This window comes from Mixophyes fleayi, chromosome 10 (assembly GCF_038048845.1).
Source record: "Mixophyes fleayi isolate aMixFle1 chromosome 10, aMixFle1.hap1, whole genome shotgun sequence".
NCBI lineage: Eukaryota > Metazoa > Chordata > Amphibia > Anura > Limnodynastidae > Mixophyes > Mixophyes fleayi.
In genome coordinates this window covers 1,215,063-1,242,003 of record NC_134411.1, presented here as the reverse complement: position 1 = coordinate 1,242,003, position 26,941 = coordinate 1,215,063, and the positions used below count along the sequence as shown (strand labels likewise).

The 26,941-nt window shown below is 43.5% G+C and overlaps 1 protein-coding gene across 6 annotated transcripts in view; it reads right to left on the bottom strand.

Annotated features, from left to right (window-relative positions):
- Positions 1-26,941, bottom strand: part of SOX6 (SRY-box transcription factor 6) — a 307,461-nt gene that overhangs the window by 224,286 nt on the left and 56,234 nt on the right. For all 6 annotated transcript variants that reach the window (XM_075187593.1, XM_075187597.1, XM_075187595.1 and 3 more), the window contains one exon: positions 20,084-20,153. The gene's annotated coding sequence lies outside the window, so the exon portion shown is untranslated. The remainder of the gene's footprint in view (positions 1-20,083; positions 20,154-26,941) is intronic.

Genomic DNA, 26,941 nt, shown 5'->3' with positions numbered 1-26,941 from the left:
AGAACCGGACTGCAGGGATGCGATCTGCCTAATCCATTACTAAACTGGATTCACTTTAAAAAGAAGTAAGAGCGTCTGCTCGGCGTCCTTCTAGGGATGTAAAGTGCTGTGTGTCAGTCCAGCGGGTCCCTAGTCTGTGGGATGCCCACTCATGACGGAGGAATAGGCAGATGCTCATCTTCCCTGGGGGGCTACAGACTAATAAGGCCAGGACACAGCACACAGAGTACTGCTGGTATATTCACCACAATAACAACAAATAGGAACTATCAAACTTTCAGGTAGAAAACTGTACCTGAGCCTGAAAGTTGGGATTCCAGACATACGAGGACACGTATAGGAGCATGAGATCTGTCCCATGGATGTGATCACGTATGTACTGAGACGTGTCTACACACCTACTGCTAGACAGACATCACAGTATATCTCTTCCTCTCTAAACCTGGACAATACATGAAACACTATAACGCAGAGTTGCACAACTGTATTTCGCTGTATATGTATCTAGCACGGGGCACTCGGCTAGAAAGTCAAAAAAAATAAAATAAAACAAGACATACAGATGATAAAACCATAATGTGAGGCTGTGAACCAGAAATAAAATAATGCTAGTTCTGGCAAATCTGCGAATGGATTTAACTTATGGAGATTCACCTTCTCCATCATCATCTACTGAAACAAACAGACCCCACCTGCACCTCCCAGACCAGGATCATCTATGACCAGATCCCACCTGCACCTCCCAGACCAGGATCATCTATGACCAGATCCCACCTCAGGTCCTGCACCTCCCAGATCAGGATCATTTATGACCAGATCCCACCTGCACCTCCCAGACCAGGATCTTCTATGACCAGACCCTACCTGCACCTCCCAGACCAGGATCTTCTATGACCAGACCTTACCTGCACCTCCCAGATCAGGATCATCTATGACCAGATCCCACCTGCACCTCCCAGACCTGGATCATCTATGACCAGATCCCACCTTTACCTCCCAAACCTGGATCATCTATGAGCAGATCCCAACTGCACCTCCCAGATCAGGATCCTCTATGAGCAGATCCCACCTGAACCTCCCAGACGAGGATCATCTATGAGCAGATCCCACCTTTACCTCTCAGACCTGGATCATCTATGACCAGATCCCACCTTTACCTCCCAGACCAGGAGCATCTATGACCAGATCCCACCTGCACCTCCCAGACCAGGAGCATCTATGAACAGATCCCACCTGCACCTCCCAGACCAGGAGCATCTATGAACAGATCCCACCTTTACCTCCCAGACCAGGAGCATCTATGAACAGATCCCACCTGAACCTCCCAGACGAGGATCATCTATGAGCAGATCCCACCTTTACCTCTCAGACCTGGATCATCTATGACCAGATCCCACCTTTACCTCCCAGACCAGGAGCATCTATGTCTAGATCCCACCTGCACCTCCCAGACCAGGAACATCTATGACCAGATCCCACCTGCACCTCCCAGATCAGGATCCTCTATGAGCAGATCCCACCTTTACCTCCCAGACCAGGAGCATCTATGACCAGATCCCACCTGCACCTCCCAGACCAGGAGCATCTATGAACAGATCTCACCTTTACCTCCCAGACCAGGATCATCTATGAACAGATCCCACCTTCACCTCCCAGACCAGGAGCATCTATGAGCAGATCCTACTTTTACCTCCCAGATCAGGAGCATCTATGAGCATCCCAAGACTGGGACAATCAGATTATGTGTAGAAATATTCCCTGCTATTGATATAGTGTGGAAAATAATATAGATATAAATGACACAGCGCCACAAACGCTGGATAGCTTTAGTAATAGATTCCTACACTGAATCGGGCAAGGGCAAATAGAGTGAAAATAGGGATATAACACAGGTTTATACCACGAGGGATCACACTGTCCTTCCAGAAGAAATCATCTGTTCTTTCAGATAATTTTTATGCCACAAACGAGACATTAACTCGACCATATTTGGCAGGAACCAACATTCAATTAAAAAGCAAATGTTGAGCTCGGGGGAATAGAAGGTGTCAGACAGAATAAAATGATACAATATTATCATTGATTGTAATAAGTTTATTAGAGCTAATTATCACAGTTGATGTATAACTTACATCACCTTGCAGGGCTCATATTGGTGGCATAAATACACATGAGAATATCATTTATGTCTTCACAACTGTGAAATAAATTGTAAAATATAAAAACGACCCATAAGTCTGTGGAGACGTATATGTAAAGTTTGCTTCATTTTGTGTTCTTCACTAAATCTTGACCTGTGCCACATCCAATACACTAAGCAGAGCAGAGATGTGCCACATCCAATACTCTAAGCAGAGCAGAGATGTGCCACATCCAATACACTAAGCAGAGCAGAGCTGTGCCATATCCAATACACTAAGCAGAGCAGAGCTGTGCCACATCCAATACACTAAGCAGAGCAGAGCTGTGCCACATCCAATACACTAAGCAGAGCAGAGCTGTGCCACATCCAATACACTAAGCAGAGCAGAGCTGTGCCACATCCAATACACTAAGCAGAGCAGAGCTGTGCCATATCCAATACACTAAGCAGAGCAGAGCTGTACCACATCCAATACACTAAGCAGAGCAGAGATGTGCCACATCCAATACACTAAGCAGAGCAGAGCTGTGCCAGATCCAATACACTAAGCAGAGCTGTGCCACATCCAATACACTAAGCAGAGCAGAGCTGTGCCATATCCAATACACTAAGCAGAGCAGAGCTGTGCCATATCCAATACACTAAGCAGAGCAGAGCTGTGCCATATCCAATACACTAAGCAGAGCAGAGCTGTGCCATATCCAATACATTAAGCAGAGCAGAGCTGTGCCATATCCAATACACTAAGCAGAGCAGAGCTGTGCCATATCCAATACACTAAGCAGAGCTGTGCCACATCCAATACACTAAGCAGAGCAGAGCTGTGCCACATCCAATACACTAAGTAGAGCAGAGCTGTGTCACATCCAATACACTAAGCAGAGCAGAGCTGTGCCACATCCAATACACTAAGCAGAGCAGAGCTGTGCCATATCCAATACACTAAGCAGAGCAGAGCTGTGCCATATCCAATACACTAAGCAGAGCAGAGCTGTGCCATATCCAATACACTAAGCAGAGCAGAGCTGTGCCATATCAATGGGCCCCACACATACATTGATCTCTTAGGTATAACACTGGAGGAAACCATGAAGATACATCAAAGTTTTTAGTAAAAATCGCAGGCAGGTGCGTATATATATATATATATGTATATTACAAGTTGATAGAAGTTTTCCTATAATAAAACATATATACATTAGTCCCTAAATGTTATTTCTGACAGAGTCTCCAGCAATTGATCACTGTCATTGGCGTCGTTATGGGTTAAATGTACTCAAATAATTATTATCCCATTGTTGATGGTAACTCAGCAGCAGATACCAGTGGTGTCTATGGCTGCAGCTTCTTGTGACACTATGTGAGTTATTACAAATCCAACAACACATTCCCCGGTATAATATAATACTACGAGTTCCCAGTGATTATACAGATCTCACATCGCTCGTGTCGAAATGCTAATGCTTTTATCTTACTGAATTTAGCAACAGTTCCATTTAAATATGTACATGTGCTGGGATCAATAGAGAGTATTTACACAATGTAATTCAGAAGAGGAGAAGTTTTCTGCATTAAACACATATGAATATGGAACAGATTTCTGTCAAATGTTTAAGTGAGAAATGTGATCATTTATCCACCTGATTTCTATATCTCTGTATAAATGGGGCAAGGTAAATTATAACACTTTATCCAAACATCTGTATGGAAATCATTCTATCGGGCTCTACAATATACCCCGAGATTAGCAGCTGATTATACAAGGAGAACGCAATGCACTTTCCCATAGACTCTTCCAGGACAAAGACATTTGTATCATAAACGATTCATTAAGAGTCCATAGACTGAAAGCAAGTTATGTATTATTACCAGTCCTGCCCATATCACCTCCAAGTTGCTATATTTTGGTACATGAATCATGAGCAGCGACATATCACTAGTATAACTCTAAGCCTCTCTCATACCCGAAGCGTCAAACCATTTTATTTTTTACCTAATCTGGCGTATTCTCTTAGTGTCGGCAATCATTCATGTAAGATTATGAACACCAACAACGCAGTCTAAGTATGCAGCGGAGGCCTGAAACACCAATGACGACTACTTTATTTGGCCCCAGAAATGGAAGCATACATAGGACCCATGAATGTAAATCTGTTTTTTGGGGGGAGGGGGGGGGGGGGGCATTGAGATTTTATGATATCATGTGATGAAAATAACTATTAAGTCTCACGTAGAAAAGATCTCAAGACACAAAATTTTAGAGTGACGCAGTGGAATATTTCTACTATAACCGGTGGGCCGAAGCCACTCTCCGTTATGATTTCTATTGAGAATATTTTCCATCCAAAAGAGAACTCAGTCAAAATTCCTTTGTAAAACAGACACATGAACGCAGTAAAGGAACGCGGTGTCTTACAGAAGAACGATAACAATGGCCGCTGGAGAGGTGGGCGATATTACGGAGGTGGGCCGAGAGCTGTACACCCCTGCCCCAGATGAACGGCACCGCCGGTCAGCATTAAGACCTCGGCTTTGAACAGCAGCCATTTGACTTTAACTTCAGGGGCTGGGAAGAACGGATTTGCCGATCACTCTTGAATAATTAGAACATGTCAGTAAGAATTAATTTCCTCATTTTTCAAAAGGATACACAGAAATTACCATGTTATTATATGACAGCGTCCCTCGGAGAATTGTATTAAATTTAATTTCTAGCGCAGCCCACACAACAAATTAAAGTGATAAATAAGATGGAAGGAAGCAGGACGCAGAGCATATGTTTATGGCAATGAGTGAAGCCAGGGGACCTGAGACAACTATCTTCATTTCATTTTATTTAAATCAGGCAGACACTGTATCTGAATGACAGGGCTCGTTACTGGGGCTCCTCTGCCACCATCTCCCGCACACCCATGTCTTTCATACCTTGGATGGTAATTGGGGATCCTGGGGAAAAAAATGGCCAATTTTTTTAATTTTATTTTTCTTAAATCCCTATTTATTCGGCATTTTGTAGTGAGTGATGAAGCATCACAGGTGTCTGGGAACATCCTGCATCGAATCGCAGGTGCTCTACAACCAGACGGACATCACCCACCCTGGGAGCGTCTGCGGAGGGATGGACAGCATAGAGGGATATGTACTGTCTATACTACACATTAGGGGGACACGGCGCAATTCCAGAAATAGCGCAAATGTTTACTGAATGTTTCATTCTTTGCAATTTTTACTGGATAGCCCTGTACCCCAAAGTCAAATGAGTCACCCCGATAATACTCTGTATGCATTCCATGCCAAACGGACACGACGGGTGAAAATCGCAAATACATTTCTACTACAAAACGAACCCTTGTTCCCATGCAATATATGAAAATATTGCACCACATATTAGTGTGTTACACTCATAGGGCCTGAATCATTAAGGAGAGCACAAAAAGGAGAAACTTTGTACTGGGCAAAACCATATTGCATTGGAGGGGAGGTAAATGTAAAAGTGGGGACAGATTTATAGTTGGGGTAGGACATGTCTTAGATCAACTTTACATTTAAGTGTACAAATAAAGCTATCATGTATCTGTGTGCTACATGAAAAAACAGCCAGTATTTATCTTATGTGCAAAATAATAAACTAATATGCACCCCTTGCAGTGTAACATGGTTTGTCCAGGAGCAAACAAACTTTTTTTTTTGCTTTTCTCTCATTACAGAATCTGGGCCAACATGTTCCAGTGAGATGTTCGTTTTTTAGGGAATCCATCACAATTTATTACACTATTTTAATTATACAGGTAGACTGATTTCTGCCCATTCAATGTACTAAAAATTCATCCACATTATAATTGTGAAAGGACCAATAAGAGCATCTAAAATAAAATGTCTCTCAGCAAAACATCTGTTCATGTGAGGGGACAACACGGATGGAGATGTAATATTCCATGAACGAGGAGCTGTGGGTGTGTTACACACACACGCTCACTCTTACACTCGGCTCGTTGAGCTGCCCGACTCCGGCCCTCACTAACGAGCACAGAACAGTTTCTCAAGGTACCAATCATTTTCTAGTGAATGTCTGAGATTAGCCAAGACATGACACCAATCTGGAGCGTGTACAATACAGCTTTGTGGCAGGGTGTGAAGTAACGAGGGAGGAGAATACAGTAATCGGAAGACTCTACCTCATGGGCTCCAGGGAAGTAATCTTGGTACGTTCTTGACGGCTTCTTTCCTGACATCAGCAGTCCGGAGAATCAGGTGGGTGTATGATGACATCTGTGCCCCTAGCAGACACTGCTCCTATATACAGAGGACCAGTACTGGGCTGCCGGGTGGGAAGGATGGTGCCAACGTTACTCATCGCTGGTCACACTGTCCGATGGCTGAGGTACAGAAATACCCGGACAGACAGGGGGCAGGCGGCACAATAAATGGCATTTAGCTCTACCCTCAACCACATTTATACCACAGTCACCTGCTGACGACCACTGAGTATCACTGTCCACCAATGGCCCACGGCTCTACAACTACCCTGCCCAAGGTCAGAAAATACCCAAATGGTGGGTGGGGGGCAGCTGTCCATCCTGGAAACCATTGCTTCATGCACATGGGGTGCAGAGACTTGTTCACCCTCTATACTCAAATAACCCTCTGACCCCCCCCCTCCCCCTCAGGCCATCATTACTGTGTGACTGGGTGATAGGTCCCCACTAAGCATTTTGTCCAATTACAATCTGGCTGCACCAATATGTAGCGCTTACCCCATTGTCCTATAGATTGTAAGCTTGTGAGCAGCGCCCTCTTACCGCTTTATCTGTCTGATAATACTCAGTCTTGTTTTATTACTGTTACTACGCTATGGAGCATGCTGGCGCTATATGGAGATATGTCATATGCCCTCCTGACAGGATAGACACACAGATGGCTATGAAGACACCCTGTGTGATTGGTAGCGGCACATGGGGTGCATCTTACCTCCCACTAACCCCCCCCCCCCACCCCCAAGTCACAGCCTCCTCAGGGAACCCTTCTGTCCAATAGACAATGGTGGCCAGTTCTGGTCTAACGGTCACACAGTCAGTTGCTGCTTTAGCTGCCCGGACAAGAACTGGATGATCTTACGCTATAATTGAAATGATTAATTCATTTAACAAGACTTAGTTCTGCTTCCATCGCACAGCTGCAAAAGGAACAGATATTAATTTGATATTTTCTTGGTAATTTGGCGGATGATGATTCCAGGAGAAAACGGATTTTTAAATCAACTTTGTAGGTAAATTTATTTATCTATCAGAAATATACTCAGCGTTTCTCTGAGTGCAAGTAAAATACATCACTGTTGTTCATGACACAAAGAGATCCTGTGTCCCTGGAGATTTACTGTAATAAGTGAGGGCTGTTTTACCAACAGTCTCCAGAGAGGCCGTCAACAGCGCCCCCTAGATCATAAAAACCATCAAGAGAAGAGCTAACGGATTCTGAATAAATACCTGTCAGATGTGGGATTGTCTTTATTTATTTCAAATAAACATATTATAGATTATTTACATCCATCTTCACCAGTTATTTAACAACTAAACAACGACGTCAAATTACACAAAATTCCTTTCAAAACTGAACGTCCGGCTACTGCGATCTGCCATTCTCAGGCTGCTTCGTGGACTCTGGAATGAGGTTTGTCGTAATTTCATGCATTAAATTTCATCAGCTATAAAGCCAGCGATATAGAAAATGCATGAAAATAATGGACTTGTGCTAAGCGCCATAAAAATAATAAAGAACAAAAAACAAAAGTAAAAGTTTACTGAGAAAGTGAAGCACCGAAAAACTGCGTCCTGAACGTATACGACTTTATATAAAACTTTCACCTCGTATATGGGAACCTGCACTATTGCACATAATATTTGGGGTGTGTACAAAGTAGACACTTGATTTACTGACACAAATGTGAAATGTTACGCCTAAATAGACGTTATCCAAACTGACAAAAAATTAGAGATTATTTTTTTTTACTTTGGTGCAAGAAGACGCGGATTAACCTGCGCAGTGCTGCAGACTCGCTAAGCGTTGATTCTCTCTCACAAGGCCGCTTACTTATGCTTTCAGTTGGACATTTACGGTACCAAGGTGGTGGCTCTCAGGGGTTCTGGCTCGAGATGAAGAGATCCCGTTAGCAGGAAAACACGGACGATTATGCAGCGCTATAATGTCTACAAATGGTAAAAATAAAACGTTTCCATCTCGGCTCTCGCAGACGTGTCGCCTCCAAAGAAAATTTCAATAATTACATTCCGTTTTCTGGAGAAAAAAAAATTCATGTTAAAACTGTCATCCTGACACCTAAATCCGACTTCACTAAATTGCCAATATATATTTCAAGAAATATTTTAGCAAATCCATTGAATCGCCAGAGGTTATTCTCATTAAAACCAAAATGACATGGTTTAATTAGTTGTAAATAAGAGAGATGAATTAAATAAGGGCCCGCGACCCTTGCGGGTGCTATGTTGTGAATCCCATCTGTCGCCAATTGTGTCATTCAGCTAAAACGGATAGTGAGGACGAGAATCTGACAAACAGGTCGCTTTTAAATAAATATCTTATTAGTTGAGTGAAGTACACTGACAAAGAATAATTTATTCTTATTTAAACTGCTCTCGACAAATTCAGGTGTTTCCAAATGAGATCACAGAAGAGTGATTAAATGCATCTGATAACAAGACACACATTGCTGAAATTACTTACTGTCTCATTTTATGATTAATTAAACATGTAGATTAAAGTTGCAAAAGAATTTAGATTAATGAGCAAGTTAAGTCTTGCTGATATAAGTGAATTGGGAATTGGATGCTCGGCGGAACTTTATAAACATGCATTCTGTAATGAGTAAGACAAGGCTACATGCTCAATCCTGGCCACGAGGGCCTTACACGATTCAGTCTTTTTTAACATGGTTTGACAGCTTTCAAATAACATCCTACTGGAGGCTTTAAAGTTTGCACGCTGCTGTATGGCAGAGGCGTGCGCGGCGGGCATTGCGGTGCTAACATTATTTCCCAGTTCTCCCAGGTACTGACTCCACTTAGAGCAGCTGTTTGCAGTAATTATGGCTCAATTGTTGTCCGGCTGCTGGAAGATTTCCCGGTTAAACACAGTTATGTAACTCACATTACAGCGGCGTCACCTCCAAATATCTTAATAAAGATCAGCCTGGGAGACATGAGATACTTTCTCTTATTCTTTATTCCTCTGGTTAAGTAATACAGAGTGAGAAACGGATCCTAAGTGCTGTTAAATCACATATGTGACATCTCCGGTAAATAAAGAGTGCTGGGTGACGTGACACATTCGCTCCCAGTTCTTTTGTTGTTTTTTTTAAATGAGTTCATCTTCCATCAACAAAATAAAAACACTAAACTATAGAAGCGGAGAACAACTTTCTGTCCCGTATCCAAACATAAAATGGAAAGCTGAAGGCATTCCAAAGCGATCGCTGAGGAATTGCTGCGAGTGCTTTGGAAAATTATAATAGGTATTTTCATGCAAAGTATTTTTTTTTTCCATTTTTGTTTTCACACATATTATTTTACAGATCTCCTAACACAGAGCTCAGAGGCTGAAGGAATGAACAGGACTCTGCACCCAAAAAATCTAACCATGTGAAATAGATTGCCATTTAAGGGGACAGTAAACTAAAAAATGCTACTTGTTTAATTGTTTCTAGCACAAGGGATTATATACACTAGACAAAGACTTATACCTAAACAATTCTACTGTAATAAGACCAACAGCAGAGCTCTGTGAAAATATAAGGGGATTATAGGGGAAGAGAAGACCATTAATGGCACCTCTCCTGAATGGTCCTGCTAGAAAATAAATAACAAAGTATCAGGGCCTCCCTTGGTGACCCTGTGGGGGGAATTATGATGAGGACGTTTGGGTTCAGGGACATCTTTCCCATCCATGGCCACAGCTGACCCATGACAGTGAGTGGGTGGAGCAGAAGCCTCCCATTGGTCCTCAGGGTATCACCCCCTTCTATAAAGGGTTAGGGACCCCGTAATTATGATATATCTATAAGGGACAAGACAGACGTCCCTTCAATTCCGGAAATACCAGTGGTAAGTACACCTACCATTAGACGGAGTGTTTTTAGGAACGGGTAGGGGGCGTGGCACAGTATAAGGTTGCCACGCCCCTGTGTGGCATGACCACGCCTTCAGCACATGTACACAGTCCTAATGTGGGACAAGCAGTAGAGAGGTGACTGCACATATAATAACGTTTAGCTGGATAATAACCGCAGTGATTAAGATGAATCCCCCCCAACCCCCAATAAAACAATCATGTAACACCGTCCTTGTTACTAACTTTACCCACCTCACAGGGAACACAATCATAGGAACAAACATCAACCAGTGAATATAAACTCTTTCTAGAAGCTCTGTCCTGACATATTTTACACATATACAATTTTCCTGGTAATATTAATATTCTTACAACCTGCCCTGTTGTTGGTAGCTGAGAAGAGGGGGTCACAGACCACCCAAACGTAAGATGTGATTCAGGCTGCAGAGAATTGTCGGGGGTGAGCGTCTAACGGCGGAGAGTCAGCGGCAGAACTTGGCAGGAATCTCACACAGGGAATGGAATTAATGTGTTCACTGCTCTTATATTTCCCTTGTGTTATTAACATTTACTAATTTCTCTGCTAATTCAATACCCTGGGTCTGTGTCATGCACCTGTGGGGGGGAGGGGTTAATTGCCGATCTCCTTCGCAGGGGCTATGGAGAAAGTGTGTGTGTGCGGGGGGGGGGGGCCTTATTAAATTACACTCATTAAACCAAGATATTTATCATACGAATATTATAACTGTACCCACCACAGACTGTTAGCTGGGAGCTCAGAGCGACCCAAAATGATGATGACCTCTCCTCTAATTACATGTAGGTTTACAGCCAGAGATAAATATATGGATAGATAAGAGGTAGATTTATAGATATATAGCTAGCTAGATAGGATGCAGATTGATAGATATGAGATAGATATTAGAGAGAGAGAGATATGAGAAAGATAGATAGAAGCTAGATAGATAGATGAGAGAGATGATATAAAAAGATGGCAGATAGATAGGTAGATAGATAGGTAGATAGATAGATAGATAGATAGATAGATGATAGATAGATGAGAGAAAGATGATATAAATAGATAGATATAAGATAGATAGATAGATATAAGATAGATATAAGATAGATATGAGATGGATAGATAGATATAAATAGATAGATATAAGATAAATAGATAGATCCATATAAGATAGATATGAGATAGATAGATAGATATAAATAGATAGATATAAGATAGATAGATAGATATAAGATAGATATGAGATGGATAGATAGATAGATATAAATAGATAGATATAAGATAGATATAAATAGATAGATATAAGATAGATAGATATGAGATAGATATGAGATAGATATGAGATAGATATGAGATAGATAGATGGATATAAGATAGATAGATATAAGATAGATATGAGATGGATAGATAGATATAAATAGATAGATATAAGATAGATAGATAGATATAAGATAGATAGATAGATACAAGATAGATATAAGATAGATAGATAGATATAAGATAGATAGATCAATATAAGATAGATATAAGATAGATAGATAGATATAAGATAGATAGATAGATATAAGATAGATAGATAGATACAAGATAGATAAAAGATAGATAGATAGATATAAGATAGATAGATAGATATAAGATAGATAGATAGATATAAGATAGATAGATAGATATAAGATAGATAGATAGATATAAGATAGATAGATAGATACAAGATAGATATAAGATAGATAGATAGATATAAGATAGATAGATCGATATAAGATAGATAGATAGATACAAGATAGATATGAGTTGGATGGACAGATAGATGACAGTGACATTTGGCGCTCTGATTAGACAGCGCACATTGGGAACACGCAGCTCCTGTACTTGACCTGAATACCGGGACACTATTAGGAGGGGAGACATTGAATGACGTCTCCCGGGTGGAGGTTTAATGATAACTGAAGAGTGAAGCGCAGGAGAGGGACCATTTGCATGGAGCAGTCGGACAATCTTCTGGCCTCTGCTAATCAGTGTCCCCTCCACGGTGTAGTCGGGGAGTCCTAGTGTCGGCTCTAACAAGTCGCCCACATGTCAGAAGTGTTTGTAGAATAAGTCAGAGAGCCTGAGAGTCTGCTGCACTATTCCTCCTGGAGAGGCTTATTCATATTCATGTTGTACTTACATGGCAGCTGGTGATTAATACATAGACCTATTTTGTGCTACATGCTAAACTCATCTCCGTGTATTCAGAACGCAGTCACATATCTCCAATAACTACAGAAACTGAATGTATCGATTTATACACCGATACCATCCAGAACGTCATCGTTCCTCTACTGCAGAGCAATCCCTCCAACGTTAAGTACTAGCAGAGGTTCCCACCTCCAGATTATTTAAATCAATTACTTTCTATGTACCTTCCTGCAAATTGTACTATATGCATTACTCTCTTTCCTTCTTCAAAATTTGGCAGAATGTAGAAAATATGTCTAAGAAGGACAGAACGAAGATAGGAAGAAAAGAGCAATGTTTATAGCAAAAAAAGCATGTACAAGTCATCTTGATTAATTTACAGATTATTAGTGCAATTCCTGGAGATCTGCAGAACATTGCTCTGTTCCATCTACCCCCTGACAGATACATAGTGATGTATTCTGCAGATTATTACATTACTGACATCTCTAGAGATCTGCAGAACATTGTTCTGTTCCATCTACCTCCTGACAGATACATAGTGATGTATTCTGCAGATTATTACATTACTGACCTCTGTAGAGATCTGCAGAACATTGCTCTGTTCCATCTACCCCTTGACAGATACATAGTGATATATTATCTGCAGATTATTACATTACTGACCTCTCTAGAGATCTGCAGAACATTGCTCTGTTCCATCTACCCCCTGACAGATACGTAGTGATGTATTCTGCAGATTATTACATTACTGACCTCTCTAGAGATCTGCAGAACATTGCTCTGTTCCATCTACCCCCTGACAGATACATAGTGATGTATTCTGCAGATTATTACATTACTGACATCTCTAGAGATCTGCAGAACATTGCTCTGTTCCAGCTACCCCCTGACAGATACATAGTGATGTATTCTGCAGATTATTACCTTACTGACCTCTCTATACATCTGCAGAACATTGCTCTGTTCCATCTACCCCCTGACAGATACATAGTGATATATTCTGCAGATTATTACATTACTGACCTCTCTAGAGATCTGCAGATCATTGCTCTGTTCCATCTACCCCCTGACAGATACATAGTGATATATTCTGAAGATTATTACATTACTGACCTCTCTAGAGATCTGCAGAACATTGCTCTGTTCCATCTACCCCCTGACAGATATATAGTGATATATTATCTGCAGATTATTACATTACTGACCTCTCTAGAGATCTGCAGAACATTGCTCTGTTCCATCTACCCCTTGACAGATACATAGTGATATATTATCTGCAGATTATTACATTACTGACCTCTCTAGAGATCTGCAGAACATTGCTCTGTTCCATCTACCCCCTGACAGATACGTAGTGATGTATTCTGCAGATTATTACATTACTGACATCTCTAGAGATCTGCAGAACATTGCTCTGTTCCATCTACCCCTTGACAGATACATAGTGATATATTATCTGCAGATTATTACATTACTGACCTCTCTAGAGATCTGCAGAACATTGCTCTGTTCCATCTACCCCCTGACAGATACATAGTGATATATTCTGCAGATTATTACATTACTGACCTCTGTAGAGATCTTCAGAACATTGCTCTGTTCCATCTACCCCCTGACAGATATATAGTGATATATTCTGCAGATTATTACATTACTGACCTCTCTAGAGATCTGCAGAACATTGCTCTGCTCCATCTACCCCCTGACAGATACATAGTGATATATTCTGCAGATTATTACATTACTGACCTCTCTAGAGATCTGCAGAATGGATGTAATGCATATAATCAGGTATTATTGTGTTTGATTGAGTCGTGGTCACTTGATCTTTTTGCTCTACATAGAAAGGATTTTGACGCCTTAATAAAAACTTTTACAAGAAACACGAACCAACATGAAGAATTGGGACAACTGCGACTGTCTATGATGCTGCCATAAAGGCCACCAACATCTCCACACACCCCAAACCTGCAGAAATCCAGCTAAGACCTCGGATACACACAATACGTAGCTGTTAATAATTCATGTAAATCTATTTCTCTCCTTACAGACTGTAAAACTCTGTGTAAACTTGCTGCATGTAAATGAGAGCTTGCACTTTATAAATCTTGTAGGATGACAGCGCAAACACTCGCTGCAATACTCTGTCACTGTTCCTTCTCAGCACAAACGTGTGGGAAGCACAACAGAGCGGCGCTGCCACATTAATGGCACTTTCCAGATCCAAGTTTCCACCCACCTCTCCGGCTTTCCAAAATGTTAGTGAAAGCAGCATAAGCAGGGCCTGGGCCAATCAAATCCACCCCCTGCGCCAAGAGGATTCGTTAATGATTGGACAAAACTTCCACCCACAAATTTCCTGTCATATAAAATGATTTGATGCGATGGTACGAGCCGAGTGGATGATGTCACAGAAATAATCACAGGATAATTACAGAGAGAATCCTTTAATAAAACACCATTGGTAGAAATCGGGAGGCTAGCGAGGAAACAATCTTATTTATTGTGTTTTGTGATGATGAATGTTAGCTCCTTTTATTAAACATGGCTGTCAGGTTACGACATCTATTGGCCCTCGGCACAGACAATGAGACCTGGGGTATATTTACTAAACTGCGGGTTTGAAAAAGTGGAGATGTTGCCTATAACAACCAATCAGATTCTAATTATTATTTATTTAGCACATTCTACAAAATGACAGCTGGAATCTGATTGGTTGCTATAGGCAACATCTCCACTTTTTCAAACTCACAGTTTAGTAAATATATCCCGGACTGTAGATAGATGAAGGAGGAGAGTAATACAACAATGTATGTTTGCACAGTTCCTCGTACAAGTTCATAGTAAGGCTTCGTGCTCGCACAAGGAGATAAGTAACATAATTATTTGGGGTTAGAATGTTTTAGATAATTCAGGCCTGATTCATTAAAGCACTTACATGCCGATACGTTGTGTATAACACGCATTATTACTCCGCGCATGCCCAGAAACAGACCATACAAAGCAGAACGCAGCAACAGCAAATTCATCTTCGAGCACAAAGGACCCTAATACAGCCTACGATTTCATCAGGGGCGGAATGTGGAGGGGACTGGGCGTGTGCACGTAGTCAGTGTACAGTAAGGGCGTGTGCACGTAGTCAGTGTACAGTAAGGGCGTGTGCACGTAGTCAGTGTACAGTAAGGGCGTGTGTACGTAGTCAGTGTACAGTAAGGGCGTGTGCACGTAGTCAGTGTACAGTAAGGGCGTGTGCACGTAGTCAGTGTACAGTAAGGGCGCGTGCACGCCCACCGTGTACAGCAAGGGCGCCTGCACGCCCTCCGTGTACAGCAAGGGCGCCTGCACGGCGTCAGTGTACAGTAAGGGCGCCTGCACGGCGTCAGTGTACAGTAAGGGCGCCTGCACGGCGTCAGTGTACAGTAAGGGCGCCTGCACGGCGTCCGTGTACAGTAAGGGCGCCTGCACGGCGTCCGTGTACAGTAAGGGCGCCTGCACGGCGTCCGTGTACAGTAAGGGCGCCTGCACGGCGTCCGTGTACAGTAAGGGCGCCTGCACGGCGTCCGTGTACAGTAAGGGCGCCTGCACGCCGTCCGTGTACAGTAAGGGCGCCTGCACGCCGTCCGTGTACAGTAAGGGCGCCTGCACGCCGTCCGTGTACAGTAAGGGCGCCTGCACGCCGTCCGTGTACAGTAAGGGCGCCTGCACGCCGTCCGTGTACAGTAAGGGCGCCTGCACGCCGTCCGTGTACAGTAAGGGCGCCTGCACGCCGTCCGTGTACAGTAAGGGCGCCTGCACGGCGTCCGTGTACAGTAAGGGCGCCTGCACGGCGTCCGTGTACAGTAAGGCCGCCTGCACGGCGTCCGTGTACAGTAAGGCCGCCTGCACGGCGTCCGTGTACAGTAAGGCCGCCTGCACGGCGTCCGTGTACAGTAAGGCCGCCTGCACGGCGTCAGTGTACAGTAAGGGCGCCTGCACGCCGTCAGTGTACAGTAAGGGCGCCTGCACGCCGTCCGTGTACAGTAAGGGCGCCTGCACGCCGTCCGTGTACAGTAAGGGCGCCTGCACGCCGTCCGTGTACAGTAAGGGCGCCTGCACGCCGTCCGTGTACAGTAAGGGCGCCTGCACGCCGTCCGTGTACAGTAAGGGCGCCTGCACGCCGTCCGTGTACAGTAAGGGCGCCTGCACGCCGTCCGTGTACAGTAAGGGCGCCTGCACGCCGTCCGTGTACAGTAAGGGCGCCTGCACGGGGTCCGTGTACAGTAAGGGCGCCTGCACGGGGTCCGTGTACAGTAAGGGCGCCTGCACGCCGTCCGTGTACAGTAAGGGCGCCTGCACGGGGTCCGTGTACAGTAAGGGCGCCTGCACGGGGTCCGTGTACAGTAAGGGCGCCTGCACGGCGTCCGTGTACAGTAAGGGCGCCTGCACGGCGTCAGTGTACAGTAAGGGCGCCTGCACGGCGTCAGTGTACAGTAAGGGCGCCTGCACGCCGTCAGTGTACAGTAAGGGCGCCTGCACGCCGTCAGTGTACAGTAAGGGCGCCTGCACGCCGTCAGTGTACAGTAAGGGCGCCTGCACGCCGTCAGTGTACAGTAAGGGCGCCTGCACGCCGTCCGTGTACAGTAAGGGCGCCTGCACGCCGTCCGTGTACAGTAAGGGCGCCTGCACGCCGTCCGTGTACAGTAAGGGCTCCTGCACGCCGTCCGTGTACAGTAAGGGCGCCTGCACGCCGTCCGTGTACAGTAAGGGCGCCTGCACGCCGTCCGTGTACAGTAAGGGCGCCTGCACGGCGTCCGTGTACAGTAAGGGCGCCTGCACGCCGTCCGTGTACAGTAAGGGCGCCTGCACGCCGTCCGTGTACAGTAAGGGCGCCTGCACGCCGTCCGTGTACAGTAAGGGCGCCTGCACGCCGTCAGTGTACAGTAAGGGCGCCTGCACGCCGTCAGTGTACAGTAAGGGCGCCTGCACGCCGTCAGTGTACAGTAAGGGCGCCTGCACGCCGTCAGTGTACAGTAAGGGCGTGTGCACGTAGTCAGTGTACAGTAAGGGCGCCTGCACGCCGTCCGTGTACAGTAAGGGCGCCTGCACGGCGTCCGTGTACAGTAAGGGCGCCTGCACGCCGTCCGTGTACAGTAAGGGCGCCTGCACGCCGTCAGTGTACAGTAAGGGCGCCTGCACGCCGTCAGTGTACAGTAAGGGCGCCTGCACGCCGTCAGTGTACAGTAAGGGCGCCTGCACGCCGTCAGTGTACAGTAAGGGCGCCTGCACGCCGTCAGTGTACAGTAAGGGCGCCTGCACGCCGTCAGTGTACAGTAAGGGCTCGTATACCACATGTACACACAAGACGTTCATTTAGCACCAGGCCCTTAATGTCTAGGACGATCTCAGGGTAGCGGGATAAATTAACGTGTAAGATCTGCTGTTTGAGCTCTTAGACGCATTCCGTCTCCAGGCTATTAGTCTGTCTGTGTAGTGATCACCACAGACCAAATGGCCATTTCTGTCCATTAATTAAATGTATGGGTTAATGAGATTTAGTCTAGATATTCTCAGGCACTTCTGTAATAAGTATTTGTTAACTAGAACTAATAAAAGCAATGAATAGTGTTAGAATGTATCAATATATTAGTGTTAGAGTATTAAAGAAACTACAACAAATAGAAATAACATGTATAATTAGCTTTCCTACTTGTGGTACACTATGTCCTTGGGTGACACTATACTGATGGACACTAGATACTTGTTAAGGATAATAGAGTAAGAAATAAACGAACAATGGAAATAAGAGGGATAGGTAAGCATCTGTGCTTAGATGTACCAGACACGTTTCGCCAGAGTCTCCTCAGTGGCGAAATGCGTCTAAGACTCCAAGCACACGTGACTCCAGTTCTCAGTGTATTATTCCTCACTATTTCACCTTTAACCCATGTTTTATATTTGTGTTTTAACATTTTATCTTTTCATGGAAACCACTGCTTTGGGAACAACCCTAAAGAGGATGAAGAAGAAGGATTAGGGCACCGTGGTCACAAACGTAAAGTGTTTCCTGACTGCTCTATAGGTGGAGAGACTCATGTACCAGCGCAACTACTATAAAATACTTCAATAAAACACTTCAAACGTAGCACGTGGGTGAATAAGTATCTGTGCAAACACGTCCCAGCCTCCAAATCACTAAAACAAGATGTTTCGTGGTTTATCACCCTGTAACAACCGCCGGATCCAGGCATGGAGCACCATGTCTGTAGGTAGATACACAGTAATCTCTCATCACATACATAGTATATAAGAGGTGTGTACTGCAAACAAGGGAAATCCAAGCAGTATCTTCAGTCCGAAGATGGAAATCGGCGCTATAAATAGCTGTGTGTGTTTTATCACACGCGTTTCCTCGTATTTCAGGTGTAACTTACAGACTGAGCTGCTCAGCCTAAAACAGTTCGTGTTATTGTCAATTGCTTTCACTATGACAAGACCGTGCTGTAAATAGCAGCAGCGATGTCCATGCCGAGAGAGGCATCTCGCTGCATTCTCCCCGTCTCGGGTTACACTAGTTCTGGCATAACAATGAATCAGTTACATCAGCTGACTTGGGTTGTTTCAGGTAATATCAGCTGTCACTCACACACAGACTTATACAAGGGCCTCGCATATGCTGTCTTCACAAACAAGTCTCTTTATAGCAGGACGCCAGCAATACGCTCTCTATTAACCAGTAACAGCCGTGGAATTAATGGAACTTTTCACAGAAATAAATAAATATTACACTACAATTATCAATATGATTCCATTTCTATCATTTAAATGACAATGTTGTCTATGTTATATGGTATATAATTCATATCTTCATATACACCCAATGTTTTTATATGTAACTTTGAAGGGGAGGGGGGGTTGTGTCTTTTATGCCTTAAATACAAGACACCATTCTCTTTACATGTTACAAAGATAAAATGTCAAGTTAACATTTCCCCTGTTGATAGAATCGCTGTGTGCGACGGTCCTGTGTGTTCCTACAGGAGCCTTGTTCACTCACTCAGCAGCCATATTGTTTGTGTGATCAGTGTAATGGGTACACACGGAGTCAGACAGGGGGTACCCAGTATTGCACAATTCCTTGTCACTATGACACACTACGGTGCAGAGATTCACACATGGGCAGCACGGTGGCTCAGTGGTTAGCACTACTGGCTCACAGTAGTGTGGTCATGACTTAGATTCCTGAACATGGCCTTATCTGTGTGGTGTTTGTATGTTCTCCCCGTGTTTGCGTGGGTTTCCTCCGGGTGCTCCGGTTTCCTCCCACACTCCAAAAACATACTGGTAGATTAATTGGCTTTTGACACAAGTAGGGAATCTAGACTGTAAGCTCACTGGGACAGGGCCTCATTACATATTCTCTGCACGGCGTTCTGTAATATGACACTATTTATATAAACGAGAAAAAATAAGAATACACATCTATGGACACACTTAGAAAAGTAACAAAGAACTTGGTGTAGAAGAACAAATTGACTTTTATCCCTCCATAAAACATATCCATCAGTATAACGTACAACGTTCCCGCATGTTAATACATACTGTCCGTTACATTAAAGAGGAATCGTATTAAGGACACTTACATAGAGTTGAGGAAACCAGTCCGGCGGCCAGAAATCACTGGGAGGCTGCCTGTGAATTCATGAAACTGATCTGCGGGAAGGAAAATAACAGTATTCATTTATACAGGAAATAAAGTGTTCTGTGATGACCTCACAATACAATGGTGAACACAAACATATATATAATATATAGGCAGGAGGGGTGTTATATGAGCCAGTGAGACATCACCTGAGGTGAAAGATCAGGGTATAAACATCAGTATTTGGGGTATTTTAATTAGGAATCTATTCATGTGAAATAAAACTCCACAATCTCGTTACTGATAATGATCATCACTCGTCACCAGTGCAAATCCACAGAATGTACAGGGGTAAAATAACAGTCAGGGACCCGGACATTGAGGGATTTACATGTTTCCCACCATACGCTGACCCCTTATAGATTCCAGACTCTACAGAACCACGAGTAAGACAATAATATATAGTATAATCCTAATAGTTACCGTTCCCTACATGTAGTAACAAGGAGGGGTCCTCCTCTCCCCCACCCTGAAGTCTAGAGCCGCGGAACTGCAGTGGATCCCAGACCGCCAATAGCTGTATGGGGGGGGGGGGGGGGTAATTATTATATAGGGGGAGTTTAATTAAGACCGTTGTCAAAAAGTAGAAAACAACTTAATGTTTCAAGTGTATAAAAAATGAATAGTCCTGTTACCACAATACCCTACTGTCCTGTTACCCTACTGTTCTATTGCCCTACTACCTCAATACCCTATTATTCTGCAGATCTCTAGAGAGGTCAGTAATGTAATAATCTGCAGAATATATCACTATGTATCTGTCAGGGGGTAGATGGGACAGAGCAATGTTCTGCAGATCTCTAGACAGGTCAGTAATGTAATAATCTGCAGAATATATCACTATGTATCTGTCAGGGGGTAGATGGGACAGAGCAATGTTCTGCATATCTCTAGAGAGGTCAGTAATGTAATAATCTGCAGAATATATCACTATGTATCTGTCAGGGGGTAGATGGGACAGAGCAATGTTCTGCAGATCTCTAGACAGGTCAGTAATGTAATAATCTGCAGAATATATCACTATGTATCTGTCAGGGGGTAGATGGGACAGAGCAATGTTCTGCAGATCTCTAGAGAGGTCAGTAATGTAATAATCTGCAGAATATATCACTATGTATCTGTCAGGGGGTAGATGGGACAGAACAATGTTCTGCAGATCTCTAGGGAGGTCAGTAATGTAATAATCTGCAGAATATATTACTATGTATCTGTCAGGGGGTAAATGGGACAGAGCAATGTTCTGCAGATCTCTAGAGAGGTCAGTAATGTAATAATCTGCAGAATATATTACTATGTATCTGTCAGGGGGTAGATGAGACAGAGCAATGTTCTGCAGATCTCTAGAGAGGTCAGTAATGTAATAATCTGCAGAATATATTACTATGTATCTGTCAGGGGGTAGATGGAACAGAGCAATGTTCTGCAGATCTCTAGAGAGGTCAGTAATGTAATAATCTGCAGAATATATCACTATGTATCTGTCAGGGGGTAGATGGAACAGAGCAATGTTATGCAGATCTCTAGAGAGGTCAGTAATGTAATAATCTGCAGAATATATCACTATGTATCTGTCAGGGGGTAGATGGGACAGAGCAATGTTCTGCAGATCTCTAGAGAGGTCAGTAATGTAATAATCTGCAGAATATATCACAATGTATCTGTCAGGGGGTAGATGAGACAGAGCAATGTTCTGCAGATCTGAAGTGATAAGTACCCTGATAATCTGCAAGTTATGGCAGATAATAATCTAGGTGCTCTTCTGATGATCTGTGAGTTTCTGTACAGAGGGAACTTTAAATGTTTTCAGAACATTTAAAGAAAAACCTTTCACCTCTGGATAAGATAGTTGCACCCTTGCCAAGGCCTCACTACACAATAATTCCTGTCTCGTGGGCTCTTTATCTGGGGTGCTCAGTGTCCCAAGACTCAGTAATTGTAGTGAAGAATGTTGAAGAGGAAAAAGTGTTTCAGTACAAAGGAACAGGAACTGCAGCTGCCAGGAACCATTGTCACCATCCCAGACCAATCCCAAATCATTCCAGAAACTGGAGACCACTCAGGACCACTGGCTGATTGTCCCAATATGTGCTCCATAGCAACACGTTACCTCTCCTACTGCAGAGCATTTCACAGACTTGTAGCAGATTGTCCATCCTGATACACAGCGGACATCACCTCAAATCCAATTTCAGAGTTTAGATTACATGGTGTCAATTAGACAGAATACAAACAAATTCCGAGAACTGTGTCCTGAATACATGACAAGAGAAGTGGTACTCACAGTGTCCAGGAAATTGTGTTGTAATATAAATGTTCCCAATCAAAAATGCAAATGCTATTGTGTCTGGGGCCATTAGATACAATGCGCCCACTCCCTGTTCCCATTTTACATGCCCAAAAATTATATTAAAACACATATGTTTTGACGTCAGTGGATAAGTTACAGTCATAAACTTCACGGGGGACAATGTATAGGAACAGTTGTGGACTATGTATCATCATCACCATTTATTTATATAGCACCAGCAAGTTCCGTAGCGCTTTACAATTGGGAACAAACAGTAATAAAACAATATTGGGTAATACATACAGACAGAGAGGTAATAGGGCCCGGCTCACAGCTTACAATCTATGTCTATAACAAATGACAGTATCGGACTATGTTTATGTCTATAACACATAAAAATCAGGTGACTTATGTCAATCTCTATACTGCAACTCCAAAGTATTAACCATACCTAACACTATATGGGACGGAGGGTCTCCTGTACTTTACAGGGGGCTGATTAATAAAAAGGTAAAGAAAGTCCCAATTTTTGCTACAATAATCACAGATCCAGGTAACAGTTTTTTCCGAAACAATTTCTTTACACACAATGAGAGACTTTAATATCCATGATTTCCTCTCCCCAGCCAGCAGTTAGTTTATTTTTATTGTTTGGTCTAAACACAAGCACATTTTCAGTTTGTCCGAGAACAAAGCCGCGTTGTTTGCGAGAGACTGAGCTTCTTTCAGCTGCAGGAAAACAAAGTTTGGTGAAGTCTAAATAACTCTCTGCTACTGTTTAAATCAGGCTGCGCCGCCCTCTCCATACTGAAAAGCATGAAACGATTAAAAAGCACGCAATAAACATCACACATGCGTGTGACAGTGACACATACACTCTATGACCTCAGAAATCCTGTGCTGTTTATTTCTTGGTCTTAAAGTGAGCAGCTAGGGATTGTGGGAATCTCCCAGAATGCATTGTATTTTTAAGAAAGGAAAACACGCATGATGACCATATTATTAGCACATTGTTGTAGGCTTATTGCTTTCATACAGGGCACAGAAATCTGAGGTGTTTTAGGGTATCCATAATCATTTATAAAAAGGGGGTGTACTATTCCTTACAGTCCTGACCAGAGTCTGGTCCCCCTGAGCATGACTGGCTGTGGATTACAGTTCCCGTTGGATTGTTGTGTACAGAGATCCTAGAGGTGGCACAGTGCCATCTTCAACACAACAGAATTCAGGGGGTATGTGCCCACCAAAAGCCGGGTGACACTAGGCTAGACCACTGCCTTGCTGATATGCCCCATGTATAGGATTCTGCCCCAGGGATTGGCTGCCTTGCAAACCTACCAACTGTTCCAATTTCAGCGGACAATGGATGTGGGATTCTCACATTCAAATATCTGATGCAATTAAATGTAGTTTATTAAACATGGCTTCACCAACGGAGCTATAAGGACCGGTTCACACTACCAGCATGGCATTACAGCAATTTAGGGCAACAATCACAAACCACTATCTCAACGTTTACTTATACAATTATTTTACAAAATAGTGTAACACTAATCTGCTTTTATAACAATTTTCCAACATGAATTTCATAAAACACATTAACGTGTAATTCAAACACAGGGCGGGAACCACACTCAGTAATCCAAACAATTTGTCACTATAAACATATGTAAGAATTAGCAGTAAATGAAGCGTAACATGTACTCCTGAGGATCTGGGGAAAAACTGCTTCACAGCAACTAATATATCATCAAGCATCCCCAGCGATGACCTCACAGACGTACACTGATGCTGCACACAAGTAATGCGACACACAGGAGCAGCTATATCCACTGCATCCATATAACTAGTATGGAGCCCGGTAACAGGAAGCTCAGGACCATGGGAGGGCAGTATGTCCACTATAGGGATCAGTAATCCCTACATTATACCCATGAATCTATCTCCAGCAGGAGCTAAGGACCATGGAAGGGCAGTATGTCCATTATAGGGATCAGTAATCCCTACCGTATACCCATGGAACTATCTCCAGCAGGGAGCTCAGGACCATGGGAGGGCAGTGTGTCCGCTATAGGGATCAGTAATCCCTACCTTATACCCATGGATCTATCTCCAGCAGGGAGCTCAGGATCATGGGAGGGCAGTATGTCCGCTATAGGGATCAGTAATCCCTACCTTATACCCATGGATCTATCTCCAGCAGGAAGCTCAGGACCATGGGAGGGCAGTGTGTCCGCTATAGGGATCAGTAATCCCTACCTTATACCCATGGATCTATCTCCAGCAGGGAGCTCAGGATCATGGGAGGGCAGTATGTCCGCTATAGGGATCAGTAATCCCTACCGTATACCCATGGAACTATCTCCAGCAGGGAGCTCAGGACCATGGGAGGGCAGTGTGTCCGCTATAGGGATCAGTAATCCCTACCTTATACCCATGGATCTATCTTCAGCAGGGAGCTCAGGATCATGGGAGGGCAGTATGTCCGCTATAGGGATCAGTAATCCCTACCTTATACCCATGGATCTGTAACCATATGGACACATATTAGAAATCACCTCAGTGTTCTGTGACAAGATAAAAGCAGGAGGGGCCAGGTGACGGCATACCGCAAGGGGGAGGGGTCAGATGACAGGATACTGCATGTGGGAGGGGTCAGATGACAGGATACTGCATGGGAAGGAGCTAGGCGACAGGATACTGCGTGTGGGAGGGGCTTTGTCAGGTGATAGGGGCTGCATGCTGGAAGGGCTGGGACAGGGAACAGGATGCTGCATGGGGGAGGGGCCATGTGATAGGATGCTGCATGGGGGAGGGGCCATGTGATAGGATGCAGCACAGGGGTGGGGCCACATGGCAGGATGCAGCATGGGGGAGGGGCCACGTGGCAGGATGCAGCATGGGGAGGGGCCACATGGCAGGATGCAGCATGGGGGAGGGGTCACGTGACAGGATGCAGCATTGGGGAGGGGCCACATGGCAGGATGCAGCATGGGGAGGGGCCACGTGACAGGATGCAGCATGTGGGAGGGGCTAGGGCCAGGTCATAGGATGCTGCATAGGGGAGAGACACGTATCATATATGATGGTATTGCCAGAGATATTATGGTTTTCATGACAAATAAGTGTTCACAATTTCTGTATTGTGTTTATATCAGAGAAGGGTTAACTACTCCAGGAAGAGAGAAATACTCAGATTACTTTTTATTTAAGCAGAAAAGACAATAGCAGCCCAGGAATCATCTTACAAAAAGATGGCTTCAGATCACATAGCTGATATTCCTCTAGTACAAGTCACTGCACGTATGTGGCATGAACCGGTATTGTCACTGGCATGTAGTATGACACTTGCACTAGGACATGTCAGGGATATTCATTGCAATACAATCAGACATTAAGTGGATAAGATTAGACATTATATGGTGGACATTATATAGATTAGATTAGTGGATAGATTTAATCTGCTCCTCACCATTTCATTGTCCTGATTATTTCTATTGCTCATCATCTACTCTCCAAGTAACTAATTCTACAGCATTCATCTATCTCTGACCCCTATGTCATCTACCCCGTATCAATTTATCTGCTCTTCCTCATTCCTTCTGGTCCTTACCATTCCTTCTGGTCCTTACCATTCCCTCTACTTGTTATTCCTTCATTTCTTCTGCTCCTCCTCATTCCATCTACTCCTTACCATCTCCCTAATTCCACACTACCGTCTCTATGTGTGTCCACCATTTGCTCCACCTATGACGGATCTAGCCCTTATTTCATCCATCCTTAATCTTACCAATCATTTCATATGATTCACACCATTCCTTCAACTCTACAAAATGTTCTTAATATCACTTAACTTGCTCATCATAATGTCATCTACTCTTCACAATGTGCCCCCACCAAAGTAGGACCAGCTAACTTGCTTAAATTATTCCCCAATATTCCAGAGTGAATCCAGAACAATTTAGATATTTTATTTAATATCTAGTATTGATGTATAGTTTGATGAGTCTGTATGCACGGAATCCATACCTTTCTTTTTACTGATGATTTATATGTTTGATCTTCTTTCACTGGTCTCCTACCGTGCAGACCTGATTCAACAATCCCAGATTACAGTGCAAAATGATGTGTAATCATCAAGAACTACTACTGGTAACATATCACACAATTAACACGTGTTATTAAGGCCGAATAAACCATCAATTATTACCACAGATTAAGGGAATCATTCGCCAATAACAGACGCTGCAAAATTCTGGTTGCTGATAGAAAACGTGATTTGCAGCTTCGCAAAATGACCCTTTTTGCTACAAATTTCATGTTGTGTGTTAGAACTATAGTGTGTAAGATAGACGGCAGTTTGTAGGACCACAAATGAAATCCCACAGATACTGTAAAGCTACTTCTCCTGAGAGATGTTAGATGAATTATTAAATCAAACTTTAAGCCCTCACTGTATGGTTGTCTGGCTCTGCACCTCTTCAGATGAGACATTTATAGACATGTAACTAC